Raw genomic sequence first — 14,136 nt, forward strand, 5'->3', positions numbered from 1 at the left:
CCAGATTTTGAAAAGAACACAGAACTGACTCGAAGCAAAGTGATGTGTGTTCTTTTTTAATCCCTCCGACACAAACATCAAGAAATCGCATAGCTAATTTCAAACAGAACTTTTCCATTTCACACCAAATATTCTCTGGGAAGCAGTTCCATGGTTTTGCCTGGCTCTGAGGTGGGCACACAGGCAGAGCTGTGACTCCCCTCTGGTGTTGGGGGATGTTTCTGACCCTTGACAATCTCACTGTTCTTTCCTGCTGTACAATCTTTTCCCAACACACCTCTGCCCTTTCACCAAACCTCATCTAGTCTGTTTTTTTGTGTTTCTTTAGAAGATTTTTGCTCTCCAAAGATGAGATATCTGTGCATATTAATCCTTCATCTTGCAAACGAAGTGTGAGCAATTTCTCCCCCCATATCTAGCTTGAATACACAGATAATGTGCACATAATTCAGCCATGAAAGTGCATCTGCTCTTTCCTGCAGGTTTTACACACTGCCTCCTTCCACAGTCACACACTCTGAGTAGTCTTTATATCTCCTTGTGGCCTCTCCCACATTTTGATCCCAGGTCTGACCACAGGCAAGCTGTTCCACCACATCACCACATTATTCTGCACACGCTCTTTGGCTACTCACTCTTTATCTGGCTAGCATGTTCAGAGGCACAGGTGACAGATGCCTACAGCATCCTGGAAAACCATTCATATCCAGGATTTCCTGTGCCTCTCACTCCCTGTCCTTGTAATAAGTCCCTTCCCATCTTTCCTGTAGTCCCTTCAGGTACTAGAAGGTGCTCTAAGGTCTCCCTGGAGCCTTCTCTTCTCCAGCCTGAGCAATCCCAACTGTCTCAAGTTCCACCTCTGCATGGGCACAGACACCACCCACTAGACCAGGTTGCTCAAATCCCCAAGCTTTTCCTGCTCTTATTTTACTTCCAGTATCTACAGCAGGGCTTTGTAAAGCTCTTTGGGACACCATGAACACAAAAGACATGATATAAACCCCTCACCCTGCTCTATTCTTGAGCAGTGCTTTTAAGTCCTCTTAGCACAGAATGAGGCAAGGCTTGAATCCAGCCCAAAAATAGCAATTGAAAGTTTTCTTGAAAGAGCAGAACAGTGTCTGTTTGGTATATTTTAACATAATCTGGGAACAGTAAGTGCACTAAAAGCACACCACTTATTTGTGGGTGGGGAAGTGGAGAGGAGGGGGAGAAATGTAAGTGCTTGTTTTTCTTGGAGATTTCATTTATTATGGGATGTGACAGAGATTTATTGGGATGACAAAGAAGAGAGGGAAAAGAACACCTTCATAAAGGTTTCTGGGTGTTTGAGTTCAGGAAAATAAGAGCCTGTTTCAGTTGCTTGAGTGTGGAGAATATTTGGGATGTGATCTGACACTAAATATACAGCTGAAGAGCATAAGGAGAAAGCTTCAAATTTAATAGCATATACCAAAGCTATAAGGTTGTGAGTTAAACACAACTGCTGGCAGGATGGCTGCAAAGAAGTGGCTGTCTGCAGATGGTGTGGATTGAAGCCAGGACCTTAGCATCTAAGGGCAGGCAGCAGAAGATGGCACTGGGGAAATAAGAGGAAGCATCAGACAATTTAAAGTTCAGGCAGTCACCTCCAGCAGTGCATTGGATGTTGCAGTGGGCTCAATGAAAAAGAAGAAAAGGAGCTCCAGAGAGTCTGAATTATGTCCTAGATCCTTTCTTATCTCCTTGCAGGTTGCCAAAGGTCAGCTCAGCACGTGGACATCAGAACGGCCTCACGTACTCAGGGTTCAGTGCACAGCTGCCATCCAGGGCTTGGGCACTTTCTAGTATGGACCCAACTGGCAGGAAAATCTGAGTGCTCTCTGGAAGCTCCTTCATTTACTGCTTCATTGAACTTTGCTGCATTGACAGATTTTAGCAACAGGAATTGTATAACGTATGTTAATTTGGGGTTCTTTGCTAGAAGTACTGCGTAGTACTGTCTGTAGATACCCTTATCTATGGGAATTTCCCAAGGACAAAATGCTTATCATAAAGCCCCCTTAATTAGTACTTGCTGAACTCACAAAGTTACTCAGTTTTTAATCCGTTCAGTGTGTTTTTGCATTAGTGTAGTTCTAGCTTTTAAAATAAAAACATTTTACAATACTAAGTCAAAGGCTTTGCTAAAGCCAAGTCCATCAATGTGATTATCAGTCCAGCTTGGAATCTCCCCAAATAATTAAATCAGGTTTATTTGATAAAACCTATTTTCCATAAAATCATGTTGACAGTCGTTAATTCTATTCCTATCCCTTAATTCTTTATTAATTGGTTCCTCTATTAGCTCTTCCATTATTTTCACTGCATTTATGTCAGGATAAATTATCAATCCAGAGTAACTAGTAACCCCATGTAGCATTTTTTTTAAAAATATGACTTTGTTATCAGGGCATCCTGTTACCTGTAACTCTCTTATTACTTATGACTTTTATTAGCACTTGTGGGATAGATATTTTCCAAACTGCTTCTTGATTTAGTTTTGGACATCCGGGCTGGTCTATAATAGTTGTTGTTCAACCATTGGGGAACTTAAATTACCTCCTCACCTTTCTTGCTGTCAGCAGTCTTCAGTTCAAAGGTTGGTGTCACAGCAAACCAAACTTCTTTGTTGCTCATTTATACAAGTCTTGTAACTTTTCCTCCCTCTGGTCATATCTCCGTGCCTTGTAAGCATGAGTTTCTCATCCTTCTCATTTCTCATCCCACTCTTCCTTGAAAGATTTTCTTTCTTCACTTATGAAACATTGTTTTTAGAGCCTCTTTTTATCAATCCTGCTTCTCACCCCCTGTCCAGGGCAGGAGATTCCCATAACCATTCACAGCCCTGTTTTACATTTTTGAAGAAACTGGTGGGTAGGGAAGAACAACAAGCTCACGGATCTACAGGACTGTGCATGTAGCTTCTGGTTTCTCTCTCTGGAAGAGGTCCTGCCCTTGCAGTCAGATGTGATCCTGCTCCACACAGCTGCTCTAAAGCACTGTGCTTTTGGCTTGAATTTTGATTCCTTTTACCTTCCAGCTCAGTGCTGGGATGGACATGGCTGTTCTTGTGCCTTCTTCCACCCACTCTGTGCACATTAGATTTATTTCTAAACCTGGATATGAAAAGATCTGAAACTTGCTCAGGTCCTCTCTCTTCTTCCAAAATCACCAGCTTTTTTTTTTCTGTTACAGACATTATTTTTGTCTTGGAGATAAAAGTGAAGGAGCAACAGTTCTTCCCTGCTACAACATATAACCTACTGGTAAAATTCTGTGATTCCAGCAGTGAGGACTGAATCATCTTCATACTTCAAATTACAAATCAACCTGAAACTTACTTCAGGCATCCTCTAATATCAGTCCTCAGAGCCAGCTCTTTACACTGCAGTATATAAACTGTTATTGAATAGAATTGCCTTTTTTCCCTTGTTATTAACAGTTTGTCATCTCAGCTTTAGCATCACCAGCTGTAGCATGTTGTAATAGGCTGATGTTTCTGTTAGGTTTTCTTTTATCCCCAACATGCTTTAAACACTCTATTTTCTTTGACTCTGCCAAAGATGGATTTTCCCCTGATGTTTTTTTGTCTGAATTAAAAAATATTCTTTTTTAAAAGGCCAATCAGAAGTTAATTTCAAATGTGGATTCCTCCTTTCATATAACAGTAATCATCATCATAATAAAAATACAGGGAAATAGCACTTAGGTATTTTTATTTCCCTTGTCACTGCAGGTCTTTGCATAATGTTATTCAGTACTATTATCTTGGTTAATTTAAAATGTCACAAGCACTGGAGTTTCTCCACAGAGATATGTCCAGAGTCTAATAGATATTCCTTTTCACTTTCTTTTTTTCTTAATGATAACCTTATATTTTTTATTTTTACTCCAATGAAGTTTCACCACATCTACACTGTTCTAATTGAGGGCATAATTTGGCCCTTTGACATCAATGGAATTATAGTGGAAATGAACCTGTTCTACTTAGATCATAAAATCTTTCCACATAAATCAATCCTCCCAGTCCCTAAATCATCTCTGAAGAAGTTCTTTGAGCTCCTTCCAAGTTGTCAATATGTTGTTGATGCTGAGATACTCAGAACTGACTGAATGTTTGTCTCATTGAACCCAGAGGGAGGAAAAAAAATGACCTCTCTTGACAAGAATTTATACATATCCTAAATAACCCTGTTCTCCTGTTATTTGCTGCCATATTAACCTGATGTGCTAATATGTGATTTATTCTTATCCCTCACTCTTTCTGAATAATTCACTTCCTGAGTAGCTGCAATTGAGGTGGTTTGTATTTGTTCATTTTGTTATGCCACTGAGATGTTTTCTGTCTGGTTTTATTCCAGGATGACCAGCTGCTTACTATTTTTGCACGTGGGCATTTTGCTGATTTTTCACCTTAGACAAATAACCTTCCCTTTCTGGTCTAACCTCTAAAATGAAGCTAATGATGTGGTCAGCCTGCACTTTCCAATTATGGCTACAAGCCTTGGAGTCTCTTTGCAGTTGGAAAGGGTATTTTGGCCTTCTCAAGAGAAATGTTATGCCTCCTGTTACTTCCCAGTGCTGTCAGAGCTGAACCAAAGGATATTTAAATATATAATGACACTTCCATGCATCTGGTCTTTCAGTGCCTCTGGCACCTTGTGGGCATATGAGACACAGGGCCAAATCCTTTTGGTGAAAATCAGCACACGTTTTACCACTGCCAGAGGAAATGTGTGGCACAATTGCCCAGGGAGGCTGTGGATGCCCCCTCCCTGGAGGTGTTCCAGGCCAGGTTGGATGAGGCTTGTGCAGCCTGGTCTAGTGGAAGGTGTCCCTGTTCATAGCAAGGAGGTTGGAACCTGATGGTCTTTAAGATTCCTTCCAACCTTAACCATCCTGTGATTCTCTGAAGCCTACTTTGAAGGGTGATATTTTTTTGATAATTTTTAAAATATTATTTTAACATTCCCATGATTTTTCCATGTCTTCCATCTTACTCAAGAGCCTTGCTTGGGTGAGTCCAGCCCCAGACTGTCTCTCCTTGGCTGGCTAAGTCAGACAGTTTTATTTCTGCTGCTCACAGTCTCTTTTTTAAGCTGAGAGCCAGAAAGCACTGAGGTGAGCAGGGTGAATGGACAGGAAAGAAGGGAAGCATCTCCAAAGAGGCAGTGGTGAAATACAGGAAAATTCTGGGACTTGTCTTTGAAAGAGCAGTGATGAAGGTTAAGCTGGAGCCAGCTGGCCCTGCTGGCTGGCACTGCTGATAGACAGAACCTTTATCAAGTGTCAGCGAAGACATATGACATTTATCACCGTGGAAAGCCAGGTGCTGCTGCACTGATGGAGAATATTCAATACACGCCATCTCCACTGCACTGAGATCTCTTAATGGCAAGGTTTCTTGCTGAGACTGGGACAGCTCTTCCTTCTGCCTCATCTCTGCTCCTCCCTTCAGCTTCTTTTTGCTTCTTTTTCAAGCTTTCCCTCCGTAAGTTCTTCTTTCCCCCACCCTCTTTTTCCCCCACCCCCTTATTTTTTTTCCTGTTCCCTGTAATTCTTTCCATTTTACTTTTGTGTCTTCTTGTTTTTTCTCTCCTTACCAACATGTCACCCCTCTTCTCTGCCTTTACACCCCCCCCCCCCCCCCGTGTCTCTGCCCACATCACCCAAGTGAGCATCACCCAACTCTGTACCCTCAGGCAGGCTTGGTGTGTGTCCTGAGACTTCTGTGAGGAAGAAAAGAACAGTTTCCCACAATGTGACTGCAGAATAATTCCCAGAGCTGGGTTAGAAAAGATTTCAGATCACTTCAGGTCACAAGGAAGGTAAATAACTGCTGCTGGTGAAATTCAGGCTGAAAGGTTGGAATTCATCAATGGATCTAAACCCCTTTCAGGTGTCTTAGCAGTGTGAGCCCAGCTTACAGACCCGCTGCTTGCTGCACAGAGCAAGGGGAAGAAAAGAGATGTGAGGCATTTCAATTAAGTGATTATGCAAATCTAAACAAGGAATTTTGGTTTAAAGCATTTTCCAGAGTGAACACGACGTGATTGCAAGAGATATGTGAGCTGCTCCCGGAGCCAAGAAACAGGGACGGCCTGTCCCTGCAGAATGCACCCTTGGGAATAACGGAGCCAGGCACTGGATGTCACCATTGAGCTGCAGAAACGTGGTTTGAAGTTCATTATTTATCTGCTTTTAAAAGTACTCGTTTTTAAGGAAAGCATCTGTCACTGGAAACCCTTAGGTGAGTCAGTATCTTGCTGTGGACTGCACCTTGCCTTTTACTGGGGCTCAGCACGGGTGTCTTGCACCTGCGTGCATCAAGTCCATGTGTGTGCTCATCCTCAAAGGGAACTTCATGACCAGGTTTCACTCTGAAGTGGGGGAACTGAGTTTGGTGATGAATATTCTGAGAATACAATGTCTGGCACACATCAGGAATGGTTTTCCTTCTTTGCAACGTGGGGTACTGTGGGAAGGTAGATGCTTTGCTAAGGGAATACTGATGCTATTCATCTTAATTTTGCACAAGCTCCTTTGAGCTTCACAGAAGAGCTGGGACCAGCATTGTCCTATCAGACATTCAGTAACCACCAGCACCAAAAACATTTGATGACTACATGACTAGTGTCATGAGAATGAGAGCCCCAAACAGAAGAAAACAGAATAATTTTCACTTAACTGGAAATGTTCTGTTGTTTCTAGTCTCTTAGGCTGTTATGTAGGAAATTATCTCTGATGATCCAATTAGTAGAAGGAAATAGGGACCTACATGGGACTGAGAATATACTCATAGCATAGATTAGAAGAAAATTGTGTATGTCTATTAAAAAAAAAAAAAGGGGGGGGAGAAGGAGGGTGAAGAGAAGAAAAAAGCTATTCTCAGATTTTCTCTCAAGAAATGAGAGACTGTCCAAGGGCTGATGTGCTGATTTGGTCATTCCCAAACAAAAAATAATAATAAATAAAAAATAGACAAGACTTCATGAGATTCTTGAAATCATTGGGCAAGTTTTTGATAAGAGCAAAGTCTTAATATAAGTAACTCAGCTTTATGCAGAACCTCATTTGTTACAGACAGGTCTGGACACACACTCAGGTCAGAAGAGGCAGCTGAAGAACAGGGAAGGCAGAATATTCTGGAAGTGACATAATAGTGGAATTGTGTAAGGCAGAAGATGTTAATTCTGTGGAATACTGGTCATCCTCAGTGAGCAAGAGGTTGTGCTGTTTGGAGAAAATCTGTTTCAGTAGCAGAGGAGCCCATTTCTGAGGAGGGGCTGGGCAGAGCAGGCAGGGTGCAGAGTCTTATGATAAGAGCAAAGGGGAGGATGAGGAGAAGGGCCAGAGAGCACTAATTTAGCACAAAATCAAGACGTTGAGAACCAGATTAATTGAGGTACCAAGAGAGTCAAAGGAATAGAAAATCTTTAATTGCCTGTACACCAATGAGAAGATTTTGAATAGTAAAGGAGGGGTAAGAATTACTCACATATGAGCATGAATTCAACTCACTTTGGTGTTACTGAAAACTGATGGGAAGATTTGCATGACTAGAATGTTAAAAACTCTGGTTACAAAGTGTTCAAGAAGCAAAACTGGGCAAATGGAAGTGGGAGGACTACTTTCTTATGTCAAAAATTATATTGCATGTTTCTGAGTCTCTGAAAACTCGGAAGCAAAGGACCTGCTGTAATGATGTCACAAATAAAGACCAAATCAGACTGCTATCCATTGCAGACCAGAGAGTGACTTGATTTCTTGTCTGGCTCTTTTCACACCTTTTCATTATTGGAAGGAAGAAAAAGTTGAATCTGAATGGCACATAAAGGAGGTCTCACACTGTGGGAACTAAAAAGATCATTGATTTTTCCTTTTTTTTTTTTTTTTTTTTTTAAACAAAAATGACAATTTCCTAAGTTTTAAAGTGTTTGATCCAACAGGAGGGAAGCTGATGCTAGACCTTGTCATCTTGATAGATAGAGATTTCATTCACAGAATTAAAAGTCACAGAGTTGTTTAGATGTAAGTGGCACAGGCTTGATTACACTTGCTACATGTGAAAGGAATAACATCCAAGCCACACAGATACACACACACACACAGGGCTGATTTCACAAAGGTGAAAGCTGTTATGAACCTAATCATTTGGGTAAAGGCATTTAAAGGGGAAAAAGTAAATAACTAGAAATTCTGTGACATTTTATTTACTTTTAAAATACTATCAGCATTAGCAAGGAAAAAAAAAAAATAAAAAATCCCACCCAAACCACACAAAAGCCAGACTTGAAGGGTTAAGTTGATGTTTAGAGGGCAATTGATAACTTGCTATGTCCAATGTGACCCAGAAAACACACGCAGGTACCAGATCCAAAGCAACCTCTGCTCAGGTTTGCTCAAGGTAGAAGTGCAGAATGTGCAGCTATCTCAAACCACAGAAGCAGTTCTGCACTAAGTGTTTGTGCTAGTTCCATTCAGATGTCTTCAGACCAGTAAATAAACTGTGTGTGTGGATGAGCCCTCAGTCATTTAGCTGCTCATTGACATTGAAATTCAAGTTTGTCTACCCTGCCAGCCCAAGAGCTATGCACCATCTGGTTCCCACATCCACTCTGCTGAAGGGACACCAATAATTCCTTGACTTGGCTTGTACCAGTTTAGGAGCAAACTTCAGACTGAACGGGAAGTGAAAGGGAAGCAAACACCAACATTTCATACATTACAAAAGGAATTCATAGGAGGTGGAGACCTTAGACATTTTGACTTAGAACAAAACCTTTGTCTGGCCCATGAATGACATTTCTGGAGCTTCTGATTTTCTCCATCCTGGATTCTTACTGAAACTCTTTCTATGGGGAATTAAGAGCCTAAACATATCCAATGTTTGGGCCCAAATCAATTCGTGTCTCTTCTTTGTCATAGGCTTGGGAAATGTTCAGTGGAAACTATGTAGTGGAGACCAGAAATAGCATCTCATGGTATTTTTCTGCCTGTGCTTTAAAACACCCTAGGCTCTAATTAGGAGAGCAGCTGTGCTGGAAATGTTAGCTACACTTTGTGATGGGGAAAATTGCAGGAGTGCTGTTGTCCTGTCTTTTTTCTTTTCTTTTCTTTTCTTTTTTTTAATGAGTTGATCTGAAATACAGTTCTCAGAGTACTTGTGTAAATTAACATGTCTTTAAAAAGAGTCTGCCATCCATCTTCCCTATGCCAGGCTGATGGATTGTGAACCTCTGAGTAATATCAAGTGACTGAATGAGCCATTTTAGCACCTCCATGGAGAGAAGAGACATCACTGGGTGAAACAATGGATTGGTGCATTTCTTTTGTTAGTAGCAGAAGTGAGAAGCTGGTTTGGTTTGCAGAATGTTCAGATATTGCATAATCACAAAATTTGCATGATATTCAGTGGAGAAATGGGCAAATTTAAAAAAGGTGTTTTCAGATTATATCCTCTGATAAAACATGTCTCCTCATGTTTCCATGAGGATCTTGTTACAAGCAAGATCTTTCAAGGTCCCTTCCAACTCCTACCAGTCTGTGATTCTGTGATTTGCCTTCATCATGTGTTGCTTTAGTTGCAGACCTGTCCCATTCCAAGCTCTAGGTGAGGAAGGGCACTGTTGGGTACTGGTGGGGCTTACAAAACTAAAGCCCCTTTGCCAAGCACTGCTTAAATGTTCTGCCTGAGTTGTGCAACCAGAATTTTCACAGTAGTAACTTGGACTGAGCCCAATTTTGAATGTGGATTATTCAGCTCTGCTGCTTCTAGCTGCAGGTCCATGCTCCAGCAGGCACAAGGGCTATTTAAAATAGGGACACAGATGCCTAAATGCTCTTTCAAACTCTGAGATGCAGAACTGTGAGCCTGTGTTTGCAAAAATGGTTTCTGCTTAGGGAAGGGGAAGATTTACGAGAGTGAAGTTCAGATAGCTTGTCTTTGAGCTACTCCTTGGGAGCTGACAAAAAGACAGGCTTGTGCAGAAGGGCTTCATGTTGCCCCTCCAAATGCCTCCTGGAAAAGGCTTTTTCTTCATTGACCATACAACACATAAAGGCTGAGCAATGAACATAAGTCAGAGAGCTAGTGTCCTTTCAGTGTCTTAAACCCTCACCCACTGACTGATAGAGTACCCAGGGGGCACTCCATTATTCAAGTTCCACTCACCCCGTGGACCAGGATGTCACATCAAAGCACAGCCACCAGCAGAGTCATTCCATGGCCTGCTCAGCCCAAGGCAGCATCTGGCCCAGTGTCAATGCATGGATGCCTACAGCCCTGGCTCCCTTAAGGTCTACGTGTCCAACACCCTTTTCAAGAGCAGCAAATAGTCCTTGAATCAGGGGCCTCAGTCTGGCCCACCTGCCATGTTAAAATGTCTACACTTCTTTTCCTTGGTTGGAATGACAGAAGCAAAATAACATAGAAATAAAAAACAAAACAAAAACTTGAAAACAAATGTAGAGCTAGGGAGAGGAGGAAAAAAAAAGCCTAAAACAAAACTCTAGAAACAGAGAAATAAATATGGTTTAATAACTGGGACACAATCTACAGTCTGTGGAATTAAAGCTCTGTTTTCTGCTGGCCAGCTGCCAAAGTGAGGCACAAACAAATCCAGAGGAAGAAAAGCAGGTTAATGAGAGACATCCCGTACAAAAAAAACAGTAAAAAAAAGTAAAAGCAACAAACTCGCAGAGCTGCTACTGATGAGATAAATAAGATTTGAAGTGACATTATCTGATCCACTTGCTGTGCATATTTTATTTGCTCAAGCCAGTCTTTTAAGTCTCCTCGACACAGGTTGCAGCCTCATCCTCTCAGCAGCCGTCACTGCATCCATCTTATCCAGCCTTCATCTTGCCTATCCCTGCTCACAGTGGGATTTGGTTGCATCCTGAGCCTGTTGCTAGGACAGAGGCAGAGGCCTTGGGAAGGCATTTGCTGCACATGCATCTGCCAGGGGGCTGAAGAGCCACCAGAGCTCCTGACGTGATGGACCGAGTGTCAAAAGGGATAACAAAAAACGATAATGAGAACCCCTGATGAGAAATTCAGCCTTTCAGAACTGCTGGCCTCTGGTTGACATTGCAGAAGTTATTTTAAATATTTTTTTTTCCCCTCTCCAACTGATGTCCCAGCTTGGAAGTTCCCCTGCAATTATTTCTCCCCCTGGATCATGCTTGTTGGAACTTCCAAGCCTAAAGGGATGGTTTAAGGGACCAAACTGCAAGGTCTGCAATTCCCAGCCAGTTCTCTGAAACTGCTGGCCTGACTTAGGAGTTAAATTAAGCTCACTGGGGTTACAGCTAGGCTGCTGCAACATCCTTCTCTTCCAGAGCTGCTGACCTCCAGAAGGATGGAAACAAAAATCAAAAATAGTTCCTCTACCTCATGCACACACTCACACCTGCATGAGTGAAAAGAGCGTGCAGGGTGCTTTGGTAAGGAGGCAAAGCTGATGAAGAAGACATGGAGAGGCTGCTATAAAAGTCTTCAACAATATGTTTCCTTCTTATTTTGGGACACTGCAAGACTCACCTTCTTCACAAAGTCACACTAAAGCAGACAGTCACAAAGACAAGCTTGATCTTTTTCCCAGTCTCCAGAGGGATCTGAGTGGAGAAAGGTCTAGGACAGAATACAATCCCAGAGCCCCTAAAAATCTTCTTTGACTTCACAGACAGAACCATAGTATTTTGGTTTCCATCCTTTCTTTCTTAACAAATTGTACCTACCAGCTTTTCCTGATGTCCACTTGGCTGGTGGCCAAAGACTTGGAATAAAATGTGCCTTGAACAAGGTTGCACATGTGAACTAAAGCACAGAGTTCAAACTCGTGGTTAAAGGAGTCTTCCCAGGAAACAACCTGGAGCTTGCTTTCTTCAGCTGCACAGATTTACTAGTATTTATCTATTAGTCAAGCTTCATTCCAGAAGCATATACATCTTTGTCTTTGGGCTCGAATGTGAAACCAGCTTCAGCAATGTATTCATTTACTGCACTTAAAACCCACTGACTTTTAAGGTCCTGATAAATCAAAGCCCAGCTAAAGAATTTTCCCAGAGAAGAGATTTTTTTTCTTCCCTTGAATTAGGACTGTATTTCTCCCCTTTTCCAACTATTAATCTTGGACAATAAAGATTGTCCAAGGTGTCTAGTCTATGTTTATAAATTATCTAGGATATTTATAGATATATAAAAACAGATATTTTAAAAAAATAAGGGTGGTGAGGCACTGGAGCAGGTTGCCCAGGGAATTTGTTGAAACCCCATCCCAGGGGGTATTCAAAGGCAGGCTGGTTGGGGCTCTGAGCAACCTGGTCTAGTAGGAGCTGTCCCTGCCAATGCAGGGGGGGCTGGATGTAGGTGATCTTTAAAGTCCCTTCCAACCCAAACTATTTTATTATATATATGCAACATACTGAAAAATTCCCAGATGACCTTTTATCCCACCTATTTTGATACCTATTTTGGGATGACTGAGATTGACCTAGTAGGTTAGATAGTGCCTGATGTTTTAGCTGCAAAATTTAGAGGAAGTAAGTCCCATTTTATTAGACAAACCCCTCTGAGAACTCTTTGTATTTCAGAAAGTCCAGCTCCAGTTATCACCCCACCAGGACAGATTTCAGTGAAGCATTGCAACCTCATACAATCAAAATATTCAGCTCTAACAATTCATTTATTTTACAACTGTCTCATTGGACATAACCCCACAGTGCTTGTCCACTTCCTGTGCTAATGAATCATAACAATCCCATATGCAAAAACAAATAAAAGCTTATTTTTCCTTTTCATTTTCTTCAAGTTGCAGGTATTGAGGGAGAAAAGGTTTCTCCAAGAAATACAATTCCATTTTGGTTAAATCAGAGATGCCAGAAAAGATGCCACTGGAAAGCTAGAGGGGGGGTTGAACCTCTTCCTGCTGACAGGACAGATAGGCAGCCACTGATGTGCTATTAATTAGCAGAAAGAATAATCATGGTTTGAAAAGTCTTGGGGACTGTAAATATCTTTTTCTTTGATGTCATTAAGACCTTAGTCTAGGCTTGGAGCCCCATGTAGCTTTCATCACAAAAACAACAGCACCCTTTATGATGCTGCCAAAGCCTAAATTACACATAAAGACAAATGCTTTTGATAAGCACAAGACAAGATGAATACCAGACAGTCCCTACTCTCAAAATTACAGTGTAAAGCACAACGCAAAAGCCTAAAAATGAAAGTGGAAAGAAGAAGCAAATGAACAAAGGTTGGGAAGAAGAGGAAAATGTAACACTGAGTGTAAAGCCATTCACCAGTCCTAAGAAGTCATTGCAAGTCTTCACATGTCTGATTGCAGCTTATTGAGAGCACTGTAGGAGAGATGAAGTGTGATGTGAAGGAAGGCAAATACAGTGGTGAGTTACAACAAATTACCTGGAAACAGAATTAAAAAATATGTATCTTAAAAAGATGGCATTAAGTTATTTAACTGGGGAGAAAAGATGTCTTTAACATGAGGACAGAAATTCATGTGCTGAGTGCAGGACTCTGGTATTTTCCACTCTGTGCACTTTGGTTACCTTGAACCACAAGACACAGAGATGCAGTGATTAGCTGAGCACTCCAAGACATAGATTTGTACATAATTCATAGTTTGACTTCTCTAAGTTTGCATAATAAATAGTTTAAACACTGCAGAAAATGTCTGAGAGAGGAAATTAAGATTCTGAATGAAAAAGTTAATTATACCTCGAAGGATATTTTTTTCACATGTATATGGGTTAGAAAAAAGCCTAGAAGTGGATAATTTAGGAGATGGAAATGCAGCAAATTATGGGAGTGGTGGCAACAGGAGAGTTATCTCCTTAAATAGGGTAATTAGACTAATTTAATTTTTTAAACTGTGGCATTGCATTATAGATAAACAATTCAATAAATAGCAGCCTGGACACTACTGCTGCTGCTGCTGAGGTTGCTTGGGTCTGTGTAGAATTTTGGTTTTCATGTTCAGCCTAGTTTTCTGCAGCAGGAATACTAAATTATCATAATGGGTTGCTTCCTATAGCAAGTCAGAAAGGGCAGGGACAGGAAATTATGGAGGAGTGGAAAGGAATATTGACATC

Source organism: Apus apus, chromosome 19, assembly GCF_020740795.1.
Source record: "Apus apus isolate bApuApu2 chromosome 19, bApuApu2.pri.cur, whole genome shotgun sequence".
Taxonomy (NCBI): Eukaryota; Metazoa; Chordata; class Aves; order Apodiformes; family Apodidae; genus Apus; species Apus apus.